This window comes from Anoplophora glabripennis, unplaced genomic scaffold, assembly GCF_000390285.2.
Source record: "Anoplophora glabripennis isolate ALB-LARVAE unplaced genomic scaffold, Agla_2.0 scaffold73, whole genome shotgun sequence".
In the NCBI taxonomy this organism is placed as follows: Eukaryota; Metazoa; Arthropoda; class Insecta; order Coleoptera; family Cerambycidae; genus Anoplophora; species Anoplophora glabripennis.
Window position 1 is genome coordinate 1,218,269 of NW_019416874.1, and position 15,920 is coordinate 1,234,188.

Genomic DNA, 15,920 nt, shown 5'->3' on the forward strand with positions numbered 1-15,920 from the left:
TACCTACTAAGAAAAAGGTACAGTTATTAAAACTCAACTAATATTATAATTGATGGTATTCCAATTCCTATTACTGACAGTGTGAAAAATCTGGGAGTTACTTAGGATTCAATCAGCATGTGAAAACATTACTCCAAAAATCTTATTTCTCGCTTAGATCAATTTATAGTAGTCGTCATATTCTGAATAAAAAAACTTAAAATTATGTTATGTGAGTCACTTGTTCTCTCCTATTTTAATTACTGTGATTATGTCTATGGTCCATGCCTTAGTGTACAAGAAAATAATAGAATTCAAAATGTTCAAAATTCATGTTGTCGACTTGTACATGGATTAAGAAAATTTGATCATATTTGTCACAAAATTTGTAGAAATCAAGTGGCTCAACATGGAGAATCGTCAACGTCACCATCTTGGCAATCTTGTGCATAAAATTTTAACCATTCTTTCTTATCATTCATTATAAACCAAATTTGTTTAACGGTCTAATGTTCATTCGAGGAATATCCAATTTAAAAATACTTTTACAATGCTACATCATCATAGTGCCCTATTTAAAAGATGTTTTACTTATAATTCTATCACTTTATACAATTCTCTTCCTGATAATTTTAAAATTTTAGCATTAACAAATTCAAGTATAAATTTGAATCCTATCTATTGAGTGGACAGCTGATTTTATAGTTTATAGTTGAGGATTTTTATTTAAAACTGTTGATTATTGTTAGGTAATTGTATTTTATTTTAATTGTTATTGATTCTTTTCTGAGCGATTGTCTCTTTTTTTTATGTATTTTGAAATTACATGCTATCGCATACATATGGTTGAGTGTGAAAAGCTTTTGCTAGACTTCGCCATGAGTTTGCGAATTTTTCCCTTTATTTTTTTCTATTACTTTATTTTTATATTTACATTATCTACTTCTAATAAAGACGATTTATCTCTTTAACTTTTCCGTATTCCTATAAGCCCGTAAACTGTTATCTGATCAATTTCGATCAACTCTCAAAGTACTATATGACACACTGGTCTGGTCCATAACCCAGTCAACTTTTTTTTTTGCGGCACTGTATTATCTTTAATCGAGTCCTTGCTCTTTGTACCTCCTAAAATAAGAACCCTGTATATTTGTTTTCTTGTGTTTTAGTGCTATAAGTTGCGTTGGTAAACAAGCGTCTAAAAAAGAGAAACAAAATTTATATTTATTGTAAACACAATTAATTTTCAGCTTATTAAATTAACGTGATAGGTATTTTAAGAATGACATTTTCTTTTGCTTTGTAGTTGCTGCGGAAAGAGAAATAAAAGTTCCTTTAGAGAAACAGAAATAAAAACATATTCTTGGTTACGGAGACCTAATGAATGAGGAATGCAGAGGGAGAATATATCATATTTAATAAAAACATGTTTTTATATTTCGTACGAGCTCGAGTGTTTGTTTTTATATTGCCACATATATGTTTACTCCTCATTCTAGAATTATTCTTTATATACATACACTCTTTGTAAAAAATATTTTTAAGAGTGCGATTTCATGTATATATTATGTATATATTGTCCCAAAAATGTCCATTGGGCGTAGGTACGTCTAATGAAAATCATAATTCAAGAATTGACGTTCACTGTACGAATATTTTAATACACCTTAGAGACATCATTAGAATGTCCCTAATTGGTACAGAATGTTCATTCATGGACTATTGGTGGATGTTCCAATTGCACTAAAAATGGATGTCCTAAAAACGTTTATCGTCCTAATATCTACCAATAAACGTAGGTATTACTATTTAGTCCACAATGTGGATGGAGCTAATTTCTGACTTAAATTGAAAAAATAAGCCAGCAAGACATCTTCATTTACGCCTTTCACTCATTCTTGGATTTTCCAATCTTGAAATTCCTTCAGTTCTTTATTGTATATAGATTTTGATTTCTCCGGAATGATGCCTGCAGTATGCCTTTCATTAGCTTTTTCCAAAATTTCAGATGGAATTTCCGCATTTTCCATTTTTTTCATTCTTGGTTTTAGGATTCAACGTGACTTCAACACAAAAAATATTGTTTGTTTACTGACAACTGTTTGGTTACAGACACAATTAATTTAAGTTGACACTGCCATCCTTTGTAATATTTAAAAATACAATCATTTTGTTAAATTACTTTTTCTGACATTGACAACTTGAAATTTTAAAATACTTTTTATACGACAGCCTTGCAAAAGGAGGTTTTGCGCACGGAAAACACGCTCTGAAAACGGTATTTTGCACACGCCGTGTGCTAAACATTTTGCACACGGTTATGTCATCTTTGCACACGCGTCTCCAGATTGTGATTTTTGTTTGATGTCACCCAAATTATGCAATGTTTCAAGTTGGCTGAGTTTCATAGCAACCGTCACGGCTCCTTTATTTTGTTGATTAGATACTTCAAAAATTGTTGAATTCCCGAAGTTTGGGTGTGAAAATGTGTGATTCTGAAGAGAATTTTACAGAAAGCAAGCGAAATATGTTCGGAACTGCTGCCCACAAAATCCAGAAGCAGGTATGAAGCTGAGTTAAACCGATTTATGGACTGGCGACTAGCCAAAAATGTCCAAACTTTCTCAGAAAACGCAGTAATGGTGTATTTTGAAGAACTATCTAAGAAATATAAATCTTCGACGTTGTGGACGATTTTTTCGATGCTCAAGTCAACGTTAAGTGCCAATCACAACATAGATCTTGGAAGCTATAAAAAGTTGCAAGCGCTAATCAAACGAAAATCCGAAAACTACCCCAAAGAGGTCCCAAATCCTCACAGAAGATGATTTTTGCCGGTTTTTGACGAAAGCATCAGACGACAAATATTTACTTATCAAGGCGGTGGTGGCAGTTGGACTATCTGGGGCATGTCGAAGGGAGGAATTATGTTATCTCAAAATAGAAGACACCAAAGATTTCGGCAGTGCTATGCTGATTAAACTAAAGAATACAAAAACAAAGGTACCAAGGTGTTTTACAATTACAGGAAACATTTACACTATCTTAAAAGAGTACTGTGCTCTTCGTCCTCCTAATCTGAAGCCAGGCAGGTTTTTTTTAAACTATCAAACGGAAAATGTTCAAGCCAAAACGTTGGCATCAACAAAATTGGAAACATGGCTAGGGAAATCGCCAAGTTTTTGATGTTAGAGAATCCAGAAAGTTACACGGGACATTGTTTTCGGCGTTCATCGGCCACAATTTTAGTCAATTCTGGCTCAAATCTGCTTGCCCTCAAATCCCATGGAGGGTGGAAATCCAGTACAGTTGCCGAAGGCTACGTTGAATGACTGTTTGAGAAATAAAATGGAAGTTTCGAAAAAGATAGAGTCTTCAGTGTCTTCTGCTGCCACAGAACCAGAACAACGATCGTCTACTGGAATACAACAAGAAAACAACGACCGCACGCTGAAAAACTGCACTAAAAACACGACACCAAAAATATTCTCTATTACCGAAAACAAGGTGCACAATAATACTGCTTTTCCCAGCGTAACCTTGAAGGAATGTTCAAATGTTACCATAAATATTAAATATTAGTTTCTTTTGTTAATGCGTTAGCAATTTTCTTAATAAAAACGAGTTAAATTAAAAGTTGTATTTAATTTATTTTGTTAATGCGTTGGCAATTTTAGTAATAAAAACGATTTAAATTAAAATTTGATTTTTGTGGTCTCTGTTTGCAGTCGTATAAAAAGTATCGTAAAAAACTCGTTTGAAAACCTCTTTGCACACTCGCTCGACTTGTGGACCTCGCCTTCGGCTCGGTCCACCAATATGTCTCGCTCGTGTGCAAAGAGTCGTTTTCAAACCTTGTTGTTTAATATACTATTATGACACTCGTGTGTTACGTCATATAAGTCACTTGGGAAAACATTTCCCAGAGTGACATATATACCGTAACACACTAGTACCATGAATAACTATTAATGTGAATAATTTTCTAAAACATTACTGCCTTTACAATTTCTAATACAATTAGAAATTCGTGTGTTATCCATCTGTCAAATCTCTGTCTGGGGCTCAATTTGCTTCAGTCATCAAACCTTTTTCTATTTATAGTTATTAAGAACAATCATTGCTAAATCGTTACATTCTGTTGGTATCTGCATGCAGAGAACAACGTAAATAGGGCTTGGAATTGGCCATAGCAGCACTGTGACTTTAACCCTTAGTTCATCTTGTTTACTTCGATACAATTAACTGTCAAACAGTTTCCAAAGATAGCCGATATCACGCCTAAGGTGAATTTGCGTTTCCAGAATCCTTATTGATGCTGACTTCAGTGTGGGCTTACGTCAAACCCTATATGTGACCCCTTCTCAACCCCTGACCTGTTTGCATTGAGATTGACACTGACAAGACAAATTGATGGCGCTATTCTGAATTGAAATATCATTAAACACATACAATTTTACGAGTAGCAATTCCTCCTGCAACTAGTGGCTTAAGAACGATTCTTAACACACTAAGAACTTTATAGTATATTAATTACTCCTGACAGAATTAAATTGATTTTATACTACCAGTTTCTCTGTGCTAGTACAAAGTAGTGCTTTGTGCCAATAAGCACTAAGGACCAAATGACATTTAAAATCTGACATTTACTTTTATAGGTTATGTGTCATGCATTCTCAAAATATGTCAGTAAGTAGACATCCAAATAGCCAAATCGTTTGTTTGTCGTATTGACCAGAACAAATTGATGAAAGGAAAATGTTTTTACAAAGCGACAGAGTGGTACATTTGTCTATTTTTTTCTTAGAAACTCGATCAATATGGCAAATGTTTTTCTGTGTGTGCGTTAAATCACATGATCTGGGTGGTCAATTCTGAGCACCATAATAGGAAATGACTCATTCAGTAAATGAATTGTTTCTCGAACTGTATGGCATGAGGCACCGTCTTGTTGAAACCATATCTTGCAATTTAGGCACAAAAAACTGGATTATCATGTCGTGGTAGCGAGTACCATTAACCATTATTGCTTGACCAGCCGCATTTTTGAAGAAGGATGATACGATGATGCCTTCAGACCAAAATCTGCACCAAACAGTGACCCGTTGTGGATACATCAGTCTACCTGAATTAATTTCATCACAGTTGGTATACCCGATGTAAGACGTAAGCGTTTTTACAAGAAGGTAAACTTGCCTCTTTGAATTTCTCATTAAAATCTGTAGATGTCATGTCTTTTATTCTTTGGTATGTGTTATATTAAATAATATTTTATCGGTGTGAGCAAAGGCTAAATTTAACGTTGCCTTGTTATCAAAATTCCACTTTACTACCTCGAACTGTTTTTAGTAGAGTGAACCGTGTATTTATCGGCTATAGCTGTGTTTGGATTTCTTTCTCCCGTAATATTTATTTTCCAATATTATACTAGGGAGACCTTGGCATTTAATAGGATTGCCTTTCACGAACAACAATTTCCGACACCGTGAGCAAAATTTACAGCCTCTTGGCAGTATCTAAAGGCAGAAAGGTTTCAGTTTGAGTGCTACAGAATTATTAACAACAGTTTTGGAAAAATGTAGTTTCATTACATTCGCACACAGAACAATCCTTAGGAGTGCGTACTTTCAGATTTATAGTACTCAATTGCAAAATATGTTTTTATTACTAGTTTATTTTAGAAGTATTAAGTTAATAAAATTTATTAATTTTAAAGTTTTACCTAAATCCTCATTAAATAAAGTTCCTTTTCTTATTTTTTTGAGACAAATATGTATAGGGTGTTTTTAAGTCCATATCATAACTTGAAATATTTATTTATTTATTAAACATCCAAACAGGCTGTGATAGCCTAGTTACATGGAGTGTAATTTATAACAAAATAATAAGAAATACTGATCAAGTAAACACAGTCGAGTTATAATGTACCTAAATAATAGTATCACTACAAAATTTAAAGTATGTACATACAGGGTGTATTTATTATCTAATTATATAGAAAACTGTAGGAAATGATCAACGAGCATATTGTAAAACAATTTATATGGGTTAGAAAAATCGAGATTAGTAAAAACGTTTATTGAATTTGCAAGTCGAAACATCGCAATGAGAGGGGCTCGGACGGAGACTCTAACGGTAGGGACATGAAACATTAACGGCGAACGGGTACGAAATGGCGGCGCATTGAAGGGTACTAACTGTAAGATATTTGGTTCATTTATCAAATCATTAACAACCTTATACAAAAACATGATCTGCGCAACTTTACGCCTAATGTCCAATGAGATTATCCCAAATTCTGTTCTAAGTTGCGAAGATCTAATGCAATTGTAATCAGGGCGCACATGATATTTTTTAAAATAAAGATATCTTAGAAATTTATTTTGAATCTTTTCAACTGAGCTCAAATAAGTTTGGGGCTGTGATTGCCAAATAATTGAAGCAAATTCAAGTTTAGATCTAACAAATGTAAAATAGAGAATTTTCAATGTTTGTATATTTGTGAAAACTGCAGTTTGTCTGATAATAAATCCTAACATTCTGTTTGCAGAATCTGTAATATATTTGACATGTTCAGAAAACGAAAGATCACTACCATATCTCAAGCCGAGATCCTTAATGTTATAAGTTCTATTTAGTAAATTACCACTCATGTAGTAATCAAACACAATGGAATTCTGTCTCCTTTTAGAACAAAAAGAAACAACATGGCACTTCTTGAAATTGAAAAGTAATTTGTTATTGACACTCCAGTTGACAATACTATCTATGTCCCTCTGTAGTGCCACACAATCTCTAACGGTTTCAATTTTTCTATAAAATTTTAAATCATCAGCATAAAGTAGACATTTCGAATGCTCACAAACCATTGGAAGGTCATTAATAAACAATAAAAACAATAATGGTCCCAAGTTTGAACCCTGAGGCACCCCAGAATTGGCGTGATATTTGCCTGAAGTGTTTCCATTGTGTTCAACAACAAAATATCTGTTCTGTAAATAACTCTTAAATAAATTTAAAGTGTTTGGCGAAATACAATGTCTATGAAGCTTTCTAAGTAATAAATCATGATTAACTTTGTCAAACGCTTTTGTAAAATCAGTATAGATCGCATCAATTTGATGTTTTTCCTCAAATGCCCCATATATATCATTAGTAAATAAAAGTAAATTAGTATTTATTGACTTTTTTGCAACAAATCCATGTTGCTGTGTTGAAATATTTTTCTCCACATGCTGATACAGTTTTGTATAGATAATATGTTCAAATAATTTGGCTGGGGCACACAAAATTGCAATTCCTCTATAATTTGCCACATTCGATTTTTCCCCACTTTTGTGAATTGGAGTATATTTGGCCAACTTCCACAAGTCCGGAAAATTCCCTGATTGTATAATTAAATTATAAATATGAGTTAAAGGTGGTCTTACCCATTCTTGACAGCCTTTTAAAATATAAGGTGGTATACCATCACTACCAGCTGCTTTCTTTGGTTTTAATTTTTTTACTGCCAAATCATAATCTAAGTAATCAATTGTGCTCAAATTTAAAAAGTTATTATGATAAACCTCAGTATTCTCTGGAAAATTAGTGGTATATGAAGATTTATTATTATCATAGATAGAGGAGAAAAACTGTGCGAAACCCTCAGCCGTTTCACTTTCATCAATATGTTTATTATTAAATTCGTACGTTTGAACATTGTAATTGCTGTTACCTCGTCTTTTATCAACAAATGACCAAAAATACCTAGAGTCAGAACTAATTTTATTTTCTATGTCACGGATATAATTTTGATGAGCTGCACGAATCATAGATTTTAATTTCCTTCTTACTTCGATGTATTTTTGCATAAATGTATCTGAAGAAGTTTTTTTCTTCCTATATACATTCTTATCTTTTAACAATTTTTTTATATCATTAGTAAACCATATAGGGTATTTTTTAAAGTTAGGATTAAATTTATATTTAGGTACACATTGTGCAAATATTGAATTTATAATTTCATAAAACAGCTTTAAGGCTATATCCACATTGTTACTGTTCAAAACCCCCTCCCAATTAGTGTCTCTAATACTTTGACTAAGTAATAAAAAATTAGCGTTCTTAAAGTTATATTTGTAATTCGTATCCTTAGTTGGGTTTTTTCCTATGCTCCCTTTTAAATCAATACTTATACCTAAAGCTGGATGGTAACTATCTTCATTAATAATAGGCATAGAATCGCGAAAAACTCTACATTCATTCATATTATCTGTATAACCCAGTACAAGGTCAAGGGTTCTGCCTTGAAAATTTGTAACATTATTATATTGCTTAAATGAATTAAACATTAAAAATTCATTTAATATATTTAATTTTTGGTTTCCATTATCTAAAATTCCATCTATTCCTCTGGCACCAGGAATATTAAAATCTCCAAATATATAAACATTATTTGAGCTCAATTTATCTTGAACAAAATTAAAAAAATCTGTATATACATTTAAATTGGCAGCAGGTGGTATGTAAACAGCCATTATACAAAACTTGATATTACCTTTAATTCTGATATCAATTATTAATGTTTCAAATTCGGACCTCTTTTTATGAACATGTAATAATACCTTAAACTCTTTACCAAGTGCTATCAGTACCCCTCCACCGCGAGACTTCTTAGTTAATTCCAAATCCCTATCACATCTGTAAACATTATATGTGTCAATATCAAGTAACTCTCCATCCGAGATATCCTCACTCAACCATGTCTCCACTGCCACAATGACATCATAATGACGATCAATAGAATTGTTATAAAAATTATTAGTCTTCGTCCTCAGGCCCCTACAGTCATCATAATATCATCAAGACAAACACTCTAAATAATCCTGGAGAGTAAGGGTGTCTCAAACTCGATAGTATGGGCCTATTGTGAGGATACAAAAAATTTAAATAAAATTTGGGTCACGTGGTGTTACTGGGATGAGGTAAGCTCCATTTTCAATCGAAAGAATTATCTTTGGTATTTGACAAAAACGACAAATGACGTCATCAAGTATATATTTTCCAGAAACGTACTCAAATTTCTTTCCTGTTAAAAAGCTCTATTTTTTCTAATAAACTTTCATTAAAGAAATTTTTCTGTATTACTACGGGTTTAAAAGTTATAAGCACTATCCTCCTAAAGAGTCTCAAAAGAAATATCTACCTAAAAATCACATTAGCGGTGGAAGGATCGAGTAGTCGTTAAAAATATTGCTGCACAATTCTGGCATTGTGCAGCAATATAAACCATAGGTTTCTCCTTAGCTGCAAATGCACATTCTCCAGAAGTGCAGGAAAATTTAGGTAACTTACGTTATTCAATGCATCTTCATAGAAATAAGGTCCAATTACCGATGATGCCGCACCATACATTTACTCCTTGGTTTTGGACTGGATTTACAATGTGGGGATTTTTAATGGACCAGTATTGTTTGTTGCACTTACTTGGTAAACCATTACTAACGAACCGACTTTCGCCCGTCCAAAGAACGTGCCGAAAAAGCTTCTGATCAACAGTTTCTACATTTACTACAATTTGAGCCATAAAATTAAGTATGTTTTCAATGTGACACTCAGGCAAATACTCCAAATTGTGAATTTTGTAGTCATGATACCCATTGGTCTTAAAAATTCGTTGAACGGCTAATTTATCCAAATTCAATTCCCGGCTAGCTTGTCGATAGAATTTCGTAGATTTTGTTCGAAATACTGTAACAGTCTAGCTATATTAACATTGTTTCTTACCCTTCGGTCAATTATTTGATTCTTCCGAACAGAAAATGCATCTTCAATACGCCGCTAGGTCGCTTCCAATCTTGTAAAGGTTCTATGATGAGGAATGAGGCACTCTAGATATATTTTGTGACTCGCCGTAAATTAGCAACATATCAAGTTTTTCTGAATAAGAAAACATATCGTAAGCACATGAGTTATACGTTTGACATTCGTATTGAGTAATGACAAGTATTTTGTGACATTTATGCACTTTAAACAACGAACATTCAATTATTTTCCAACGACTACTTGATCCTTCCACCGCTAATGTAATTTTTAGGTGGTATTTCTGTTGAAACTCTTTGGGACGATATTGCTTATAACTTTTAAACGGGTAGTAATACAGAAAAATTTCTCTAATAAAAGGTTATTAGAAAAAAGAGAGCTTTTTAACAGGAAAAAGATTTGGGTATGTTTCTGGAAAAAATATAATGCAACGTAAAATTTTGCGTGAAACAGGAAAACTTTCACAGAAACGTTTCAACTGTCCAAACAAGCTTACGGAGATGATGCTCTGGGTCGTAAGCAATGTTACGAATGGTTTCCATGATTTAAAAGTTGTCGTCAGTCAATTTTTTTAATTTTAACTGGAATTAAATTAACTTTCCGATAAGGCTAGTAAGCCCTTTCGAAATTTAATTAAAAAATAAGAATTTTTATTTAAAACAATAATCGTGATGTCAGAGCTCAAAAACGGTTTAACGAAAAATATTAAAAAAAAATATTAAAAATGGATGTGGTCTTTTCAAAAAACGAAAGTCGCCCTGTCTCGGCGTTTTTCGAAAAAAATATATTTTTTCCAATATTTCTTTACATGCTACACACTTCGAACTGAAATTTTAGAAAAACGTTGAGTTGCATCTGACGCAGAATGTTCATAAGAATAAGAACACTTGCGACAAAATATCATTGAAGTATCGAGTAACATTAATCATTTAACACCTAAAGACAGTGTGCACTGAACTTATTAAAAAAAAGGAAGGTGCAGGAAACTAACACGCTTCCACGCCAAGAAAGATTAATAACGCTTCCTCAACAAAAAAAGTAGAAAGATGCATTAGAGTTTTGCAATTTTATTTATAAGGAAACTGAGAACATAATGCGGTTCATCAGTTTTTACTAGATCCGAGATATTTATTTTATCCCATACTTCTAATAACGTTATCTCTTCGGTGTTGTCGTCTACTAGCTACCAGAAATTTACGAAAGGCAAGCTACGAATAGCGTATTCATTGTACGAGGCAAAGTCAAAAAATAACCTTAATGAGATGCTCATGTTCTGAAACTGTAAACGTATACACACGCTGTCAATAATTGATGTGAGTGAACACATTAAAAATAGTGAGGGAGTTCGGTGGGTGAATTATTGAGTATATTTTCACTTAGTATTGTACATTTTGACAATTTTACTCGTTTATGACAACATACGAATTAAAATTGATGTTCCTATTAAAACGTTGACAAACATACTCTAAAACATCTACCTACTTATGAGCGAAAGTTTCCATATACCGCATTCAGCAGTTTTTTCTTTGACAAGTTTGCGACACTGTTTATCCTCCCCACCTAATGCACATTAGGTAGATTATTTGTTGTCGAGACAAGACCAAAATTTCAATGTTGTACATAGTAGGGTTGTGTTGAATATAACAACTAACTTCCAGCACTTTGGATCCGGATTCAAATTCAGTTAACTATATGAACTACATATTAGATTGTAAGCAAGTACGTAATGTATATGGTTGGGGAAAAAGCAATGGCTTTTTCAAATTTAAAATATTTTATTTTTAACTACAATTATCAATAGGCTAATTAGTGATTCATCCTCCCAACGTTCAACAAGTTTCTCGATGCCTCTTCTGTAGAAATCCTCCGGTTTTGACTCGAAAAACTCATCCAACCAAACTCTCAACTCATTGTCGTTGTTAAAAAAAGCCGCGTAAGGAGTTTAACAAAGAGCGGAAGAGGTGGAATCAGAAGCCGCGAAATCAGGAGAGTAAAGTGGATGGGGCAGATCTTCCCAATTCAACTCCCGAATGACCGTTTTGGTCATATTGGTGATATATTGTCGCACATTGTCATGTCTTTTTGTTGAATAGTCGCATGCAGTCTTCGTAGTTGTTGGAAATAGAGTTCTGTGTTCGTAATAAAGAAGCCCTTTCCAATCCTGCCAGACGCATAGCATTGTCTTTTGAGGTTGAAGTTCTGGTCTTATTTGCGGAGTTGCTTTATTTTGTGGGGCTTAACGTACAGACACTATTTTTCATCAACAATGACAATACGATGAAGAAAACGTGCCTTATGATCAATGACGACGATGCAACCAGCAGCAATTTCGGAGCGTCGATTCTTATTGTTTTCGTTCAAAACATGTGGGACCCAAGCGCTGAGTCATTGAACTTTTCCCATTGATTGCAGGTGGTTTGCTACTGTTTTGTGACCACATCCCTTGTCCTGAGCCAATTTCCTTGTTGAAAATGATCGATTTTATCAACTTGACATTCCATTTCCAATGAATGAAAATTCACAATAATTAAATCTAACGAAGCAACAAAAAACACTATATGATACAGCAACATGTACATACGATATTTATTTCAATTTTTACTATCGTTTGAACCATAGTTTTTTTTTCTATAAAATTTATGAAAAGTTAAAGATTATATCTTTTATTTGTTTTACGTGAAACAGCTTCTACTACTATCACTGACTATCACCAAAAACTGACGTAGTTAGAAAGTGTCTAACACAAATGGCAATTTTACCACATGAAAGTAATTTCTGCTGCGTTTTGGTAACGTATTTTTCGTTTAAAATGTATGTTGCTTTTACTTTTTGGTTATTTTACGTCAGTCTATTTCTGCTATAGGAAACGAGCAATCCTAACCTAGAAATTTTGCCGAACCCCCACTTTTACTTGCCAACATTGGTTAGACAAGGTATCAACGGTTTTCCATCCTTTCCTAGGGATGGTATGTCTTTTGTGTACAAACGTCGCCTAAATTTGTATAGCCTAGAAGGTGGATGAGCATCGCAAGCCTGCCCTGGATGGTCATCAATCCAAGTACTAACCACGATCAGTACCTTGACTTTTCATGTCAATGCCATGTATGGTCGCTAGGCTGCATTTGCCTGTTTTTAAATTTTCTGTTACTCCAATGTATCCTCTTGTAGTACAGATCACCAACAAGTTACCAACTAGTTACAACTAGTTTACAGTCACAACTACCTGGCTGAGTCACGGTAATTGTTTCATATTATTGGGAAAATGACTTTAAAGCCACATTTTAGTGAAATCCATTGTCATAACTACAGTTTAATAGCGACATTTCAGTAGAAGTTAAAGTAAAAGGCAATTTACATGTTAGCGAGTAGTTTTTACGATTCCCAGCAGGTCTATACTGTAATTTACTGCATATGGCACATTTATAGTAATTTTGACATTCTGATCACTCTACATAAAAGTCGATAAAGTATTTTCTCGTTCAGTAGAATCTTATTCTCTATAAGAATCCTAGCCACAACTTGCAATGATTTTGCTACTGTATGTGCTAGTTGGTGTGAAAAGTTCAGTTCATTTTTAACTAAGAATAACTAATTAAAAAATTGATACCTATTTACAATTAATATTTGAGAATATCCGAACGTACCTTCACCGAAGAGCAGTTTGTAAGGCAACACATAGCACGGAAAACTTATTGGGATGCTATCCATCAACGCCTAGTGCACCTTATATTGAGACAAGCTCCAAGGCGATTAAATGTATCTACTTAACAAGATATATGGCAAACACTTTTGAGTCAAGGTAACGGAAATTTCAGTGAGGAACTTATCGATTTAGCAAGTTTCATGTTACGTGAAATATTACAGGCTTGGTTATAAATTGCAGCGCTATAAATATTAATGTAATGTTTCAGTGATTTAATAAATTTCAGAGGGGAGCATTGGCTAAAAAGTGTACACCTACATACTTTTTTCGAAATATATCCCGCAATTTCCCCCTAAAATATTGAAAATCCTTAGTAAACCCTTCCACATCACAGAAATTCTTCGAATAATTAATTCTCTGTTATTCCTTATACACCTCTTATATTTTTATTTACATATTTATAAAATATCCTGTAAATAAATGTTTCTTTTACGATAAAAAAAATGTTTTGATAGGGCCTATCTTCCTACCGGGAAATCTGCATGGAAACATGTATCTGAATCTACTGGAAACGAATATGTACCTGATGATTGTGGAAATATTGGAAAATGACAACGCTTTGCCAGAAGAAGATGTGTAGTTTCAGCAGGATGGTGCTACACCACATTACGCCGTAGCTGTGCGTGATTTTCTTAATCAGAATTTTCCAAATCACTGGATAGGACGCAGATGTTCAATTGGGTGGCCTTCCAGTTCGCCAGATCTAACGTCCTTAGACTTTTTTCTATAGGGACATTTAATGTAGAAAATGTATGCAACACGACCGAACTTACTTGAGGAGCTTCGTTGGCAAATTGTTGAATAATGTCATTAGAAAACGCCCGAAACGCTTCAAAATGTTCGTTCGGAAGTGGAGCAAAGATTTTATTATTGTATGAAAGCGGAAGGAAACCAATTTGCATTAATGAGAAATTGATAGACAAATAAAGATGTTTTTCACATTTTCTTGCGACACTTATGCCAAAAAAATTTCGTGATAAAATCGATACATCTCTTCAACTTACGAACATGGCATAAGTGAGAAATACGTCGCTGTACACATTATTTTTTTGAAAAGGAAAATCGAATTTTCACAAAGGTGTCCCGCAGCCCATCTTTTAAATTTAGTTTATTGTACTTGTCTCTCGGTTACCTTTCAGTACTCTCAGAGGCATAAACGAGAAAGACGTCGTCGAACTTCAGTCTAATATCTCCCGGTCTATATATTAAATTGGTTCAACACAAACATACAGTTAATTTTATCATTAAACAAATTGAATATAAATATTGCTGATGAATATATACTTCTACATTACAATATTCTAAACTTAAATTCGCTTAATAAATATCATATAATATGTCATAGTCGCTAATATAATATTTTCTATAATATGGACATTTCAGAATTTTTTTTGCACTTGTTCAGTTTGATTTTCGTACACTTTATATAGGGGCAACTAAATGCATATTCTAAATTAATATTAGATAAACAAATTTTTAATTTTTCTTTAGGCAAGCGACATGAACTTTATATTGTGAAGCCCAACATATGAAAAGCTCATAATATGGTCATTTATATAATTACTAAAGTTTAGTTAAAAATCCAACAGTATACCAAAGTCTTTAACTTTGCTTTTAGCATGGACTAACGATTTATTTATATTATAGTTACATATGACTTTATCAACTTTATAGGAAAACGTAATAGGAAAACTACATTAAAAGATAAGGAAGTTTGTTTCCTGACTATTAAAATACATTATCTAAATCTTTTTTTCAAAAAGTAACAATTAATGGTTCACTTGTCTTGTGAATTTTAAATCTGCGAATAGCTGGACAGTGTGAACACTACACCACATATGCCAAGTCATTTACAATAGGTACAACAATAACAGTCCCAAATTGGACCCCTGTGGTACCCGTGATAAGGTAAAAAAGTTGACAGATTCTTCGCCTCTATATACGACAAACTATTTTCGATTTTTTAAATATGACACTTAATTGTAGTAAATTACCTGAAAAGTCAATTTCATAAAGTTCTGTCGTGTTTAACTTTATCATACGTTTTAGTAAAATCTGTAACTATAGCAGCCACCTGACCATTGTGAACAGCCACATTAATTACAGTCTGAGTAAATAAAACATATCAGATTATTGGTAATAGCTTTATTTGACATAAATCCACGTTATAGATCTTTTACAAGTGATTTAACATGAGAATATATATATATATATATATATATATATATATATATATATATATATATATATATATATATATATATATATATATATATATATATATATATATATATATATATATATATATATATATATATATATATATATATATATATATATATATATATATATATATATATATATATATATATATATATATATATATATATATATATATATATATATATATATATATATATATATATATATATAT